Here is a 16614-nt window from a genome sequence, read left to right as displayed (position 1 = left end):
CTGAATTTAAAAAAAAAGGAAATGTTGACTTTAAAATGTCACAAATAAACATTTAGGTTTTTCCAATATGCTTATTTTCATTATTGAAGTGAAAAAAAGATTTCCAAACATTTTTGATGACATAAAGTAAGCCTCCCCAACTTAAAAAAAAAAAAAGAAAAAAGAAAAATATTACATACCTCAGCAGAATAGTCAAGTCAGCTTGCATCAGCTATCAACTGAAAACACAGGACAGGCTTTTTGATTGACTTCCTTGAACTACAAGGCATGGTACTGATGGATGTCATCTATGTCTCCATATGCATGAATGTAGCATGTATGTAGAAGTCATCCAAAGTTACCTTCAATCTGGACTTCCAGTGGGATGCAAGGGAGAAAGCTGCCTTTGACTTCATTATTCACAGCCCCATTGCCTGTTAATTTCCTGTAGAAAGGTTCAGGTGCCATTAGTAGAGATCACTGCTACTCCTCTCTCTTTACAGTTGAGGTGCCTGGAGTGGCCAGACAAGTACGGGAGTGTGAGGCAAATAAGTGGAAAAATGATCAAGTGTGAAAGTGCATCAACATCCTTACAGAAAAGTCTTTAAAATTGCACAGAAGTCCTACAGGATCACTGGACTTCTACATGATAAATGAAGGTTCATACAGAGGGGTTTAAGCTTTTTTTTAAGAGGCAGAGTCCATTCTCTTGCAGGAAAGCTGCATAATGGTGTGGACACTAGAGTTCTGAGTTACACAGACACTGAAGTTATGGGACCCTGGAGGTGTTCAGCCTTCTAACATCAGACCCAACAGCCATGGTTTCTAAGACAGGGGAGCTGAGTAATATTCTGGACCTCACTGTCCATCTACACTAAATATAGAGAGAACCTACATGACCCAAATGACCAAAGGTAGCTGGGATAAATCTGGAGCTGAAGGCCATTACTTCTGTGGACTAATGCAAATAAAACCAGGCTATTATCATAATCTCATTAATTCCATAAGTTTATACTAGAAGTATTTAAGACAATGTAGAATAACAGAAAGACAGTACACAGACGGTCATTTATATAAGCTTCCCTATTGCTCTTCTTTGGACAATGCAGATGTACAGCTGAATACCTGTAGAGATGTGTCTACTATGCACCTAGTATTCAAATACTAGGAGATGAAGCATAGGGGCTAAAAAGGCTGTAAAAAGCATGTAACTTGGTACCATATAAAGGAATTTTTAACCTGGTTTGTTCCTGAGCCTCAGCAATTGCAAATAGGTTCCAGGAAGAGTTTAACATTATCTCCAAGTTGTATATGTAGTGTTCTAATAGGTTTTCAAACAATCCAAATAGATGGCAATTTTAAAATACTTCCTCTGTTCTGCTGTGTCTTAGGAAGACTGCAGGAGAGAACTGTCTCATAAAAGATGAGCTTTCACTCTGGGAAAACTTGAAATAAAAAAGTGGGAAACAATATGTATACAAACAGCAGATTATTTGCTGTCACTTTGTGGTTTTCCCTACTAAAGTCACAGTTTTTAGAATTAAATGAGATTGTTTTTCCATCCCATGCTTTGAGTGGATTTCTCACTGAAGTCACACTCCAGGGTTTACAACAACAGAGACCAATAACACACAATGGATGCCATGAGCCAAATCTCTCTCCCTGCAGAAAGAAACCTTGGGAGATAGAGAAGATATTAAAATAACAAGTGGAAGAAGAATGAAAGCTCTGAGAAGAATAAATGGTCAAGGGATAATTTCTTCTGACAATGCAGAAATTGCCACAGCCTTCACAATGCAACATACAGGCAAACAAACCTTTTCGGGGAAAAAAGTGCCTGTTTTCTTTCAAAACCTTCAGTGGAAAGCAGCATGCATTTGTGCACACTTAAGGGTGTGCCATAGGCTCCTACCAGCAGCACTAGGACAATATTGAGGATTTCTCTTTGAAGAGCAGATATATTTGAAGAATCCTATATCTACCTTGTCAAAAACTTCTATTGTGGATCGTTTCATGTGTGCCATACATAAAATAATAATCTCCCTTCTTCCATTGTGTCCTTGGAAAAGGTAACCCTGACCTCTCCAATTTTTCCCTGTGTGCCAGATCACGGTTGCAGAAAATTCAGACCTCCAGTGTGCTCTTTTCCCAGCTTTGCAGACCCCTCTCCGGTGCAGATGTCCTGCTCACCATTCCTCACCAGCCAGAACTGAGCTGCAGCTTTGTAGTGGCTTTTGCACATCTCAAAGCAGTGTAAGGTGATTAGGAAAGGAAAGATTAGCTTTCAAGCTGGGGAAAAGCAGACATCATGGAAGGTGAGGTGTTTGTCTGGCCTGGCCCAGGAATTTAAGGAGAACCCATGGATCAAATCAGCCACTGGGAAAGTGGGGAGGGTGTTAAGACCCAGACACAAGACTGTTCCTTGTGGAAAAAAGTAGTGTGTTTAGCTCAGATGAAGAGCCCTATCCTTTTTGTAGAATTCTCTTCCTTTTTTATTTTTCTTTTCTCATTTCCCATGTGCTGATGGTAGCTGAACTCCCCTAAGCCATTTGGAGATGGATAGCTTCTCACCTCAACCACTCTGCACTTGAGGAAATTTTGCTCAGGGAGATGCCTCGGCTCACCTCAGTGTAAGCTGAATCAACATCAGATATATAAGATTCACCACATCCTACATAGAGGTTGCCTTTGGAGGGCTGGTAGGTTGAGAGAAAAAAATTAAAGTGAAACATTTGGTATTCTCTAAAAAGTCACTAGATCACTGTTTCCACTTTAGTGCTTTATTAAGGGAAGGCTGCTCCTGTCCATCATCAGCAACAAGCAGCACACCATTTAGATACTAATGCTCAGAAATCTCAGGGAAGTAGATAAAATAGAGAGGGAAAATGCCAAGTGAAAGTGGTCAATTCATAACACCGACTTTCAAAATTTGTTGATTTAATTAATTGAATGTTCAATTACCCAAACGCTTTGCCTTCTGTTCTAATGATGTTTCAAATAATGGGTGAAAGAAAAAAGTATCCAGCTAAGGTTAGAGGCAAGCAGAGAAGACAAATACCTTTTGGAATAGAAAGTAGAAAAAAAGTCAGACATTTTTTAAAGAAATATTTCCCCAAGTAACATTCAATTTCACATATGATTATCCACCGAAGACACAGAATGGCAGTCCAAATCTACACACTGTTTTTCATCACTGGTTTAGATAAACATGGCACTGTCATTAAATTGTAATGGACTCTATCAGAAGGCTGTCTCTACATTAAATGTTAGCAAACAATTTCTGTATTTCTCTGCCCCAGTGTTAAGAGCAGATTGTTGACCCTGAACCCTAACACGAGACATTCCTTTTTAGCATTTTAAAATAACACCCTCTTTATTATTTTTTCCTCAATATTTAAGCAGGTTGAATAACTTTGCAAGGAGAATAATCCTCTAATTTCACTTTAATGAGGGTTTTGTACAGTCAAACCCTGCAGAGGTTTCAAAGCTGTGTCATGAAATACACAGACATTAAAACAAGGGCCTGGGCAATAAATACGGCAACGATGTGGCTGCCAAGGCCCTTCACTTTCCGTTAACTAAATCATGGACAAGTCACAGCAAGAGATTTAACGAAACATGATTCCAAAGTCAATGGGACCTATATACAACTAAGCCTAAAGAGTGAAACTACCCAGATCCTAAAGCACTCTTGCCAAAACCAAGAGGAGATTCAGCACTCACTACACAATAACTGGATGGAAGTGTTTCATCCCAGGGCAGTTCACTGAAGCCAGCAGCACTCTGTTCAATGAGAGCTGTACTGGGGCTTCTGTTCCCAGGACAAACCCTGTTTAACCATACACAGAGCTGTAAGCATGTGCAATGAGGTCGGTAGATTTCAACTTTACCTTAACACTAAGCACACAGCAATGAATGTACACAAAGTACCGAATAAGTACCTTTAAGCTCATACCCTGTCAGCTCATAAAATAACCAAATATACTTTGAATTTGGGGCCTGGTCATACATAACTTTCCGAAGCACAACCCAAACTAACAAAATGCCTCAGCCCACCCCCCAACCTACTTTCCCAGACCGTATAATGACATGCATTCCGGCATAGTTCTGCAAATCTGTTATGCAAGAGCCATGTTCCCAAAACCAGCCTCTGGTTATAGCGGTGCTGAAAATATGTTGTTGTCTTTTTTATCAACAAAAACAAGGGGGAAAAAGCCTTATTTGTAAAAATAAATGTCCAGGTTTTCATTTATACAGGAATGACTTTGTTGTGTGGTATGCCCTTCAATAAAATTATTGCTTAGGTCCACAAGTGTGTGCATGTTTTGAGGTCTTATATTCAGTCTTATCCTTTCTTTATTTTAAACGTTGTCAATATCGTTAACAACCAGGAATGTAAATTACACACATACATACTCATGTACAGTGCCTACCTAATTTTACAACTCCTACTGAATGCTTTAATTACACACAATGGGTTATAAATAATAAGCCAGAAATGCATCCAAATATTTTTTACAGCAACACCAGAAGCTATGAAACTCTTAGAATATGAAAGGTCCTCACTCAAAAATAGCTTTCAAAATTTACAAATGAAAAGTCCTTGAGACTTCAGACCCTTAGGTAGAATTATATTTTTTTCCAACTTTTAATCCACTTTACACTACATTACCAGAATTTTAAAAGGCCTATGTTTTAAGTCCCTTGCTCTTTTGCTGGTGTGCTCACATATTAAAAACTACAGTAGAAAGCCATTTCTTTTACCTAATTATGAAGAGAATGAAATTAATATACTTCCTCATAATAACTCAGCACTTCTCCAAATGCACATTATTTTCATTATTTGAATGTATATTACTTATTTCTATCCCTTTGACCTTATTTTTATAAATATGTTCTAAACTTCTGCAGGAATATGGAAAGAATATTTAATACAAAGCAAAGTAATTATAGTCTGAAGGTTCTGAAACATAACCGAAGTGTATCCCTGGGGCTATTTCCTGATAATTAGGTATGACATAAATAATCATGATTAATTATGTTTCTGGATAGTCATCTGCCTCCAATGAAATATTGTTATCCCTGATAATGCTTAACATAAAAAAACCCACAAGTAAGTATGTTTAAATAGAACATTTTCTTAAACCTCATGCGCAACTGAGCCACACAGGCTATAAATGGCTTTGATGTTGCTCTGATATATTGTGCCACTGGAATACCAATTCTACATTTCTGAGTGCATTAAATAATACTGTCTGGTAATAAATCAAAATCTAGGAGACACAATAACAGCAAATAATTTTATTTGATGAGGTTTTCTTAAATAGGTTTTGAACATGATCTTGATTTTTTGTTTTGGCCAGTTTACTAAACATGGAATAAATTGTTTATTTACTTATTACATACCTCTGGTTACAGATGCACCAAGAAAGAGTACAGGCAGATATGTGGATAAGAGAACTTGGACAACTGAAGATGATTTTACAGAAGCCCTTGTTGATTTTTTTATGATGATTTTATGAGTACCAACTGTGTTTCTAGATCAAGAACTAAACTTTACTTTCTTTCTTTGAAAGAATCACGGAATCACAGAATCGTCAGAGTTGGAAGGGACCTCTAGAGATCATCTAGTCCAACTCCCCTGATAAAGCAGGATTGCCCACAGCACATTCCTCAGGACTGCAGCAAGGCTTTTCCTGTTTATGTCCAGCACCTCCATGTAGTACTATTAGTACACGAAGAGTGACTTGAGGCTCGTCTTAAACTGCACAGTACAGTTCCCTGCCAAAGGAGATTGGAAATAAAAATGAAATGTGAAGACCACCATTAACACACTTTGCACATGAAAATCAAGGCTCAGGACGTGCCTCAGAACTTGACCTTCAAGACCAGTCTTCCAGGTGATTACTGACCCTACCAAGAGCAGCTTGGCCAGACTTGAGCCTGCCCAGCAGCACACCTGGGCTGACCCCTGGCAGAGCACCAGTGAGGCTGGCCCCCACAAGCCCACTCACAGGTATCCCCAGCTGTCCTGAAAATGGGAGTGTGGGCACGAGGCAGACACTGTGCTGCTGATGAGGGAGATCTAAAGAGACCTCTCTTTCAGAGATGAGTGGCCACCACCAGAGAGACGAACAGTGTGTTTCATGGGGAGAGCTGGTCACCACCTGAGCCCCACAGCAGGCTGGGCTTAGCCTGGGTTCTCAGGGTGAACTTCAGGGTTCAGGTGTGTTGTGCTAACACAAGCATGAGTAGACCTCAGCAAACCTAGAAATTGAAGCATGTGTGACTTCTAGACATTGTTGGCCAGTCTTTTTTTCCTTCTTTGTGTTGGCTCTTTTAGCCACAACTAAGTTACCACCCTCTTTGGCAGGAACAAAGGAGGCAGAGTCACCTTCAAGCTGTTAAGTGGCACAGTTGCAATGGGCAAATGCGAAGACAGGTGCTAATGCAGCAAGGTGACCCCTGGAGATCCATGGCTTTAACAGGCCTGACCCTGGATGCACAGATTCCCAAAGTTAACACAGGAGTTGGGGGAGAATAAGCAGAACTCATGTTTAAAGCAAAAGTCTTAACGAGCCACAAGGTGGAAGCAGAAAAGCCAGAGGGGACAAGAGTTGTCAAGACGAGAAACAAAATGACTAAACAGAATGCCCAGTTGGAAAAAACCCAGCAGGGAATAGTCTTATAATACTGCCGTGGACCTAAAGAGGAGAGACAAGGACTATAAGTGGATAAAATAATAAAAAGCTAATAAACTCCCCACACCTGCCAAGAGTGTCAATAAAATGATAGAAGCAAAGGCAGAAAGAAGCACAGATGGTCAAATATACAAAACATGAGCCTGTGTGCGTTTTTTATCTGTGTTACATTTCCCATGAATGAGTGCACAGGAAAACTGTGTACCTGGATTATGTTAAGTGTGGGCAAACTAAGGGTTTGTATTCATGAATATTCTCACCATAAAGCTATGTTAAAGATTTTTAAATCCTGCTCAACTAGGTCTGATAGAAGTATCATAGAGTAGCAATGTATTTGGTGAGGTGTATTCATGCAAGATGGGAATGGAAGTATGAAGAATTCTGAAGACATTTATTTTAAACATACTTGCACTTGCCACATCTTCATGTCAGGAGTTGGGTAAAATAATACCTAAGCTAAGTTTGAAGCAAATCACAGAATTAGAAGGCATTACTAGTCACTCTATCATTTTGCTAGAAGGCATTCCTGTATTTAACATATAAATTTGTACTGTTGTTACTGATGTAATCCTTGCCTGTGCAAATATTCAATGAGTATGGAACAAAGTTTCTGCCAATGTTTATTTGCCAAGTTGCAGCTGGACTCTGTCCACATTCTCAGTGACTGAAAGCATGTTATTTTTAATACTGCTTGAAAAATAATTTGTGTGGCAGATATAACCAAGCCATATAATTGTACCTGACTTCTGCAACTGTACCTTAAAGTAGTACCTCATTTGAAGAAAAATCTTTCAAGGAGATAATATTCTGAGGATAATGAAATCTAAGAAGAATGAAGACTAGGGAAGGGACCATCTCTGCAGGCTCTAAGAGAAGTCTCTGCTGCCTTTGGAAAGTGCAGCAGGGAGCAAACCCCAGCCCTTGGTTCAGCGAGTGAGCCTGGCCTTGTGTCCTTGCTGACTCTTCAGAAGCAGCCTGGCCAAAAGCCCATTGCATGTCTTTATACAGATGCTGAAGCAAACTATTTGTTCAGTTTTGCTCAGATTTCCTCTCAAGAGGAATGAGCTGCTTTGAGGCTGGGAAGACAACCAGGGGAACCACAGGTTAGGACTGAAGCATGGAGTAAGTCAAAATGACACTGTAAATATGCAAATATGAATCCAAACAAAGCAAGTATCAAAACCTTTCTCTATTGCAACCTTGATGGGGTCATTAGAAGTAAGTTATATGCTTTTTTCAGCCATGGGCTATATTCAGCTCTACAATATGCTTAAGTATTGTACATAAATTTAAAAACAAGTTGTGCAAGTGTACCAGTGATCTGAAGTTTTTCCTTGAAGGGAGTCAGAGCTCTCTTTTCAGTGCAGAAGTTTTCTTGATAATATTTTCTTTTGTTGTGGCTCTGTACTAGTTGGCTTGGTCAGCATACACTTTCTTCCTTCTTTGTCATGTTGTTTTGTAATGAACTTCTATTTCAGCATGAGGCTGCATCTCATTCTGCCTTATAACACAGGCATGTGGTAATTGGCTTCAGGAAGGAGCCAAAACATATGTTTCCTTATGGCACTAATTAATTAGTCATATGCACACTCAATACTTAATTGCTATTGTACACTCTGGCCTGTGTGACTTCTGTGAAAATATCTGACTTTACACCTGTCTCAATTAGAAAAAAAGGCAAAAGTGAAAACTGCCTGTAGTTTCTACAAGCAAGAGAAGCAAAATTTCACTAATCACACCATTAATTCCTAGCACATCACTTACTTTTTAAAAAAAAAAACAACCCTCTGCACTGTGCTCAATACATCGCCTCATGTAACCAGGCCTGGAAGCATAAAGCATCTGCGCTCTACTCAAAACTGCTGATATGACAAGGAAAAACCTCTTCCTCAGGACTACTACTCCTCTCCTGCAGCATAACAACTGCTAGTCAACCACAAGTGCTCCTAAGAATGGCTACTTTTAGTGCTTCTTACCAATAACAGGCAGAGGCTTTGCCCATTAAGGGTTTTATATTCCATCTTACAATAGTGACAACCATTTGGAGTTTTGCCCATACCTCTCTGTGCTGAATTTTTAGGTATTTATAACATTTCTATGGTACTTACTGCCATATTACCAAATCCCCTCATACCCATTAATCTCCTGTATAAATTGTTCCTTCGTTCATTTCATAGATGACTTAGATAAAGACCACAGCCTCTTAAGCAGATCTAGCAGGAAAAAAGAAATTGAGAGTAAATTAGATATTCTTGTTTCCTCATTACTTTTCCACTTTAAGTGTTCCTGAAATAGCCAGAATGATTAAAACAAACAAACAAACAAACAAAAAAGCCACAGGGCTAAATTTTGCCTTTACAAATGTATAGGTGACTGTGAATTTGGAGCTATTGGAGAGAGTCCAGCAAAGGGCCATGAACATGATGAAGGGACTGTAACATCTGCCTTATGAGGAAAGGCTGAGAGAGCTGGGACTGTTCAGTCTGGAGAAGAGAAGGCTCAAAAGGATCTCATCAGTGCGTACAAACACCTGAAGGGAGGGTACAAAGGGGATGGAGCCAGCCTCTTTCCAGTGGTGCCCAGTGACAGGACCAGAGGCAGTGGGCACAAACCAAAACACGGGAGGTTCATTCTGAACATCAGGAAACACTTTTTTCTGCGAGGGTGATTGAACACTGGCACAGGTTACCCAGAGAGGTGGTGGAGTATCCTTGGAAGGGAGACAAGGTCCAGGGCAGTCAGCTCTAGCTGTACTTGTTTGAGCAGAGATGGTTGGACCAGGTGACTGCCAGAGGTCCCTTCCAACGTCACCCATTCTGTGACTTTGTGAAGTCCATAGTACCCAGGTCTGAATGTGTCTCCAAAGACAGAATGAAGATAATTTTATTTTAAAACTAGGCTAAAACACTGCATGTTGTTCAGGCCACTGCACAGGCTTATTCTGAGAAGTGCGTGGTTAATCATTCTGACAGTCTGTAAGTTATTCGGTGTAATAACTTTCCTAATAAAAAAAAAATATGTGAGATGCACTGGATTTGTGAATGGAATCCTGGATAAATGGGCAGAATAACTAATTAACTCAAAATAACTCATGAACTCAAAACAGACCCACATGCAGGGATGACACGCAAGCAGGATGGTTTACTAGGAAAGAGTTACAGTGTTTGCCATCTTCAGCTGTCTATCTTCTTCTCTCTGAGGTCCCAGTCCTCCATGGCCACACAAACCTCAGCTGCTCTTGAAGTAGTTGCTGGGTGACCTCAGTTTCTAAGCCAGCAGTTTCTAAGTAAACAAGCTCCCACTTTTCTCAATATATCAGGGTGTTATTCCTATAGCTCAGAAACTAGTAGGTGAGCAAATTAATGCCCTTGTAATGAGGGCAGAATGCCTAGACAAACCAAAAACTTTTTCATATCAACAATATCAACCTATGCCTGGGAACCTATAGAAGACTGCATCGTTTACAAACAAAAGAATATCCACAGAGTAGCATCAATTGTTTGCAGCAAAACCTGGTATCTCAAAGACAATATTGCCCAATACAGGGGTTATAAACTTGCATATAAATTCAGGTTTGTTCAGAGTTTGCTACACAAATATTTATGGACTGTGGATCAAAGTAAGATTTAATGCTATTCCATACCATTGCACCACTGCACAACATGAAAATTGACAGTTCCCAATGTTTTCTGAACCTCAAATTGCCAGCGTAACTCAATGCCTGAGTAGCTTGAGCCAGACCTAATTCCTGACAACCTCATATCTTGTCATTTACACCTGTGCAATGAGAGGAGCAAATGGAGCACTGAAGGGTGCTACTTTTCTCCCACTCCTTACAGAGATATAAATGAGTTCAACAAAGTGAAGGGCATTTAAGACAGTGGTGCAAACTCCAGAAAAAACGAGTCAGGAATATAAAACCCTATATTCCTGCAGAAGGGAAATTATCTAAGAGAAGCAAATCAACAGACAAGTGTACAGAAATGGCAGTGGGAAAAGAAGGGATGGAGGAGGACTGCAATTTGAAAACAACCATAGCTAAAGTTCCTTATGAGTCAGAGAACCAAATGAAGACCAACAACCAGCGAGTGGAACAACCGGCTCGCTCTCTGACAGCATACATCACAGATGTAGCTGCTGGGGTACAGTATCTGAAATGAATGTAGCCCATAAAACCTGTCCATAGGAAGTTGATTGCGACATCTCTGCTGCTTAGGAAAAAGAAATTGGAAACATACTTTGTAAAAGACCATTGAGAGTGTTAATGTCTAAATAAGATACAACCCAGTGAAATATGTGTAGGAAACCTGAATATCTAAAGTCATGCGAGAAAGAGACTTACTGATAACCTTAAGTGATACCAACTTCGTAAAAAAATCTTTCATCATCACATTGCCCCTTTATTGAGCCAAGCAGTAAAATCAAAGTTAAATTTTAGAAGGTGATGTGTCCTAAGAAAGTGAGCTGGAGAGAACTGAAAAGGCTTTGGTTTCACTACACTGAAAAATCACACTGTCTGGAATTTCATTTTACTTCTCCAGCACAGAGGCCCAATGCAGGAGACTCTCAGGCTGATGACTGATGCAAGCCTGGCAACATCAGTGGTAGTATGTCAGTTTACATCATACTGCATAGTATGAGGATTTGAACTGGCACAGATCTTTTTCTTTTAGAGTTAATTATAGATCAAGTTTGAAGACTCCTCTGTGCATGCTTTTGTTTTGATTTTTCAGCAGATCTAGAAGTCAATGGATCTACAGTGCCTGAGTAGCTGGGCTTCTGTGTACACTTTTATTGTTCTTATATTGAATGAACCATAATAAGGACACTGGGAGATATCTGCTATTACACAAAGGAGAAATTCAGTAGCTAGTTTCAGCTGAAACAGGGGTAACTTTCGATGTGTCTCGGTAAACCTCCCTCCCAAAAACCCAGACTACTCCCATGTGCCAAATAATTTTTGTGGAATAGTCAGTTCTCGTACTTCTTTCTGAACTCAACCACTTAGTTTATTGCAGATTCAGAGCTTAAACACCAACCACACTGCAAGACAACAGCAGAACTTCTACAGGCTTCAAAGGAGCCAAAATTTCATGAATGAGAAATGCACTGCTCTTAACTTGTTTGAAATAACTTGCTTCATGTCAATGACTCTCTCAGTAGGACTCTGCCAAGGGTCTAACTCTTCTGTGGGTACAGTCTACACAGACTGCTCTTGGAGGATGAAATGCCCTCTGTGGGACCACCACAATCCTTTCAAAATTAGGAGTGTTGATAAATTAGTACGTCCTCAAACTGCTTGTATTACAGGCCTTTCCAAGGGGCTAAGAATCTGCTCAGCTTGAATGTCTCCTTGAGATGCTCCTAATCATGTTTTGAGGGCTTTTCAGCACTAGTGTTGTCCTGGTAAAACATGAACCTTAAAAATATATGCACATTCACAGAGCAAAATATTATAGTTACTTAAAACTATGATGAGTTGGTGCAGCATGAAAAGAGCCAGTTGCCTTCCTGAGTCCATTTGCCATGGGAGCTAATTAAGAATCCTCAGAAGAGCTAATACATAAGGAGGAGCTGATACTGAATTTAGGGTCAGGAAGATATAAGCCTGTCTTGCACTCTTGCTGCATTTCCTTACTCAGGTACCCAGATCAGCACTTAAGGGCTTGCAGGCTTCAGGTGATGGATGCTTAATACAGCATTGCTTACTCCACGGTGGAAGATACCACAAAGGCCAAAAGTCTGTTCTCTTTTACACTTATACCAAAAGTCTATTCTCTTATACATTTTACACTTCACAGAAATCTAGCTCCAAATACTTTGAGGGTAGCAGAGGACCAGAAAACAACTGCCTGAAGACCTTTTTTGGGCATTTTGCAATGTTTAATGTTTCAGCTCCTCAAACTTTCTAGTTTCACTAAAATAATACAACACTGCCTGCTGTTCAGGCAGAGCTCTCTCTATATCTCTCTTTATTGTTTCCCTGTTGAATCAGTCTCACAATAATTACATGCAGAGATGCAAAGTGAATTTACTGTAGCAAAGGTGCAAATTCAGCCCAGAATGAAAAGGGGCATCAATTTCAAAGTCTGCAACTATGTACACTTCAATATCAAATGCTCAGCAGGAGGCCAAGAACTTCAATATTTATTGAGCACATTATGCTTTCTCATTACATAAATACAGTCCTGTGCTACAATACATATTGTTTTTACAAAAGACTTCAGATGACAGTATTTGAAATGTTTCATTAACATTCCGTTTAGCTTTAGTAGCCAGAACAAACATGTTAACTCATGAACCCTGAGATCACAAGTTCTCCTAGAAAACATACATTTACTATAGCTGTGTATAATATTTGTAGCAAAAAAAAAAAAAAGATAATTCAGTACTGACATTTCAAGAATGGATAATTGGCAAAATAAATGTTCCCAGATGATCTGCTAACCTCTGCTGATTGTGTCAATTACCCTTTGCAGAAGTAATTAAAATAATTTACAAAAATGGACAATGGATATGAAATTCGTCTCCATTGCATGGTGAGTGTTCAGTGGTAAAGGAGTTGCACTTGAAAACCATATTCTGAAAAGGGCAAAAATGAGAATTTTCATCATAGGGAGGAATTTAGCTTTTCTGTTATGTTAAATTGATAAATTAATGTTACATTCAGCATTTTTACACTTGTCCAGACTTGACACAGAATTTATGGTAAGCTGACACATCATTTGCTTTTGGCAGATGTCAATTGCTCTCATCATTATTTTAAAACAGAAAAGAAATTATTTTTTAAATTTTAACTGCAAGAAACAAAAAGGAAGACTATATGATTTTTCAATCCAAATCAAATATATTCTTGATTAGCTTTATGACACTGTTGGCTGTTTTTTCTCGTATGTTGTTTACATTATTTACTCTGAAAGTTTTTGCTGCTGTTGTGGCACCTTCTGGAAGTAGAAAATGCAACAGATGAAATATTTTCCTTTATGTTTCTGACTAAAGGATGCAATATTTCCATGTACATTCCCCTGAGTCCCTGAATATCTGATGGCAAATACTAATAAAACATTCTCAGTGATTGTAGTAAGTCAGGCCATTATAGTCATAGTGCCAAGTTACACCAACTCAGTAAAGAACTTCAGCGATAACGGTGTGGATTTGTCCTATCACTGTGGGCAGAGAAATTTCACTCTTCCCATGAATGGGGATATGAGCCAAGATATGAGCCAGCTCTTAATTAGAAGCCATTTAATTAAAAGCTAGCATGGTGCTGAACCCAAATTAGCAAGGTTTACCAAGAGGCAGCATATATTAACTTGAGCTCAGCATGGTGATAGGGCTATGTGCTTCCAGCCAAGTCTGTGTAGACAATAATCTCCTAAAGTACAACACTTTCCAGATGACCCAGTCAGCCAAAGAACGAGCAAGGTTCAAGGAGTTAAAAAGGAGGTATCTTCCTTTTATGGAAAGCTATCTCTTTCCTTATATATCACCCTTATGTAAAAACAAAAAACAAACAAACAAACAAAACAAACCCAAACACAAAAACAAAAGTGGGAAATAGAGCCCAGTGGTTACATATAGTATTTTGTATTCCAGCCCTGTTAAATATAGAAGCATGATTTTCATTTCATTGGACAAACTATGCAAACAGAGATCAGAGGAGCAGCAGACCCAGCAACTTACTTTCTTTACTGAGAACCCAGTCTTTACTGGGGATACTGACAATGGACTGAATTCACTGACCATCAGGATTTATATCCATTTGTTACAGAAAGAAAGCAATTTTATGTGAGGATATTTTTACATCCAAACCCTCTCACTAAGGCTCCGGGTACCAGCTCGTCTAAGTTCATACAGTCCAAGCAAAGGAAAGGAAATGGGTTATGGGAAAATGAAGAAAGTATCCTTTCTTATCCCACATCAAGTATGCAAAAAAACTGGTTTTACACTGCTTTGATATGGTCTGGGTATCACCATTAAAATACTACGTATGGCTGAAATACTTAGCATGTAGAAAAACCTAATTATCTGTTAAGTGCTGTGTAAACATCAGAAACAGTCATGATATTCCCAATTTACAAAGCAGTAAATCAAGGCAACAAAAGGTTATTGCCATTCTAATACAGCAGGGAACTATTTAGCTTTTAATTGCTCTTCTTGATCATTCTCTTTTGGTTTATTTCTCTTTATCTGCTTGGTTAGGGAAGAACTATATCTCGATGCCACCTCTAAAGTCCTTTACATTTCATTCAAATCAGCAATCCAAATTTGAAACTTAATCCAAAATTTATAACTGGTGTTTTTCTAAAGGTCCAAACTATTTCTTAAATCTAGGTAGCTTCAGACATTGGGATTTCTAGTTTAATACTTTTTGTGATGTGCTATAGATTCTCCTCATGATGAAATTAAATACAATATGAAAGTACAATCTGAATGGCATTGTCCCAGTAACTGTTTTTCATTAATCCTGTTTTATTTTAAAAAAAAAGAATAAATGGTTCAAAATAAGACTCATGCAAATGCTACTATACCTGTGAAAGAATGAAGGAAAAGGATGACAATTCCGCATTTGAAGTGCCGTATTCAAGTTACATTTGTACAGACTTCGAACAACGTAAAATTAAACTCCAGGGATTGGGAGTGGAGAAATGACTATTTTTAAAATATTTCAACTTCTAAGCATACAGATAAAGCTGGATGCATTATTTGAGAAGTAATGTGTGCTCACCCAGTTAAAGACCGTAAAACACGCACGACCAAAGTTATGATTACATGAGGTACCTCAGCTTCTGAATGTTTAACTCTGAGTTAATAATAGTGAAGCCATAATGCTGTATAACATATGGTTCTGTATTTAATGTTACATCAAAGAATGTGTGTGCATAAATTAGATATACATAGGGAGCATATATAGATGGATACCTACCCATATATATGGACACGCATACATAAAAAATTATATGCCACATAATCACACATAGTAATAAAAAGAATAGATCAGGCTAGAGATGTACTTCCAAAGCATTTAGCAGGAATGAGCATTTTATCTTCATGCTTGTTTAAGTATTTTGTCATTCAAATTTCTAAAGTGAAATGAAAAATAGGCATCAGATCTGTGCTTAGAAAAATAAGCTTCCTCACAGAGAATTTCAGCTGTGGAATCAAATGTTTGTTATTCGAATTTTCAAAGAAAAAAAAATTTTAAATAGCAAGGAATGTACTCAGAATTATTTGCATTAAAGAAGAGTTAAGGGTTTTCATAACAATGACACAAAGGACACGATTTTCCTGTTGCAAAGGCAACTGAACAGCATTAAATTAACAGGAAATTCTAAATAGCAGCTTCTTAGAAATGTGGAGTACGACTGAGTATCCAAGACTACAATACACTGGGACTTCTACCTGAGCAAGGTCAAGTCTTCAATCTTAACTCAAGTTGTGTGAAGAGATGTGAATTCCACTGAATTGCGCCATTCAGTGTTGCAAATGGTAGTTTTTTCTACAGGCCCAGTGATGCACATTTTTTAACAAAGGTTGCTAATTATCAGTGGTAATAATTATACATTTAACAAGTTAACAAGTTACCATTATACTTCAAAAAGTTCACACTAATGCATGAATAATTATTGGCCTAATTAAACATCCAATACTGCATCTACACACAAAAATGAAACATTAGTTAAGTGTGACAGTGTTTTTTATGTTAGATAAAAGGAAGAGGTAATTTGGATAACTAATGCCCAGACTAAATCTATTGCACACAGCTCACAAAAACCAGGTAATTTCTAGCCTTCAAAACATTTTAGGAGCTTATTTTCCCCCGCCCCTCTCTCTTTTCAGAGTAGTTTTCAGCTGCACATCCTTTTTTTTTTTCTTTTTTCCAGAGAGGAAATCAAAGAAACATCATGAACTCCAGAAGCCTGAGGAGTCTGGG

The 16614-nt window shown here is 38.5% G+C and overlaps 1 long non-coding RNA gene across 1 annotated transcript in view; it reads right to left on the bottom strand.

The window, feature by feature from the left end:
* LOC106891082 overlaps window positions 1-16614 on the bottom strand; it is a 68077-nt gene that overhangs the window by 7453 nt on the left and 44010 nt on the right. Inside the window, exon 2 of the long non-coding RNA XR_001412626.1 lies at window positions 180-424. This is a non-coding gene — a long non-coding RNA (uncharacterized LOC106891082). The remainder of the gene's footprint in view (window positions 1-179; window positions 425-16614) is intronic.

This window comes from Calidris pugnax, unplaced genomic scaffold (genome assembly GCF_001431845.1).
Source record: "Calidris pugnax isolate Ruff unplaced genomic scaffold, ASM143184v1 scaffold95, whole genome shotgun sequence".
Lineage (NCBI taxonomy): Eukaryota > Metazoa > Chordata > Aves > Charadriiformes > Scolopacidae > Calidris > Calidris pugnax.
The sequence above is the reverse complement of the archived record's forward strand: the minus strand, read 5'-3'. Positions and strand labels throughout refer to the sequence as shown.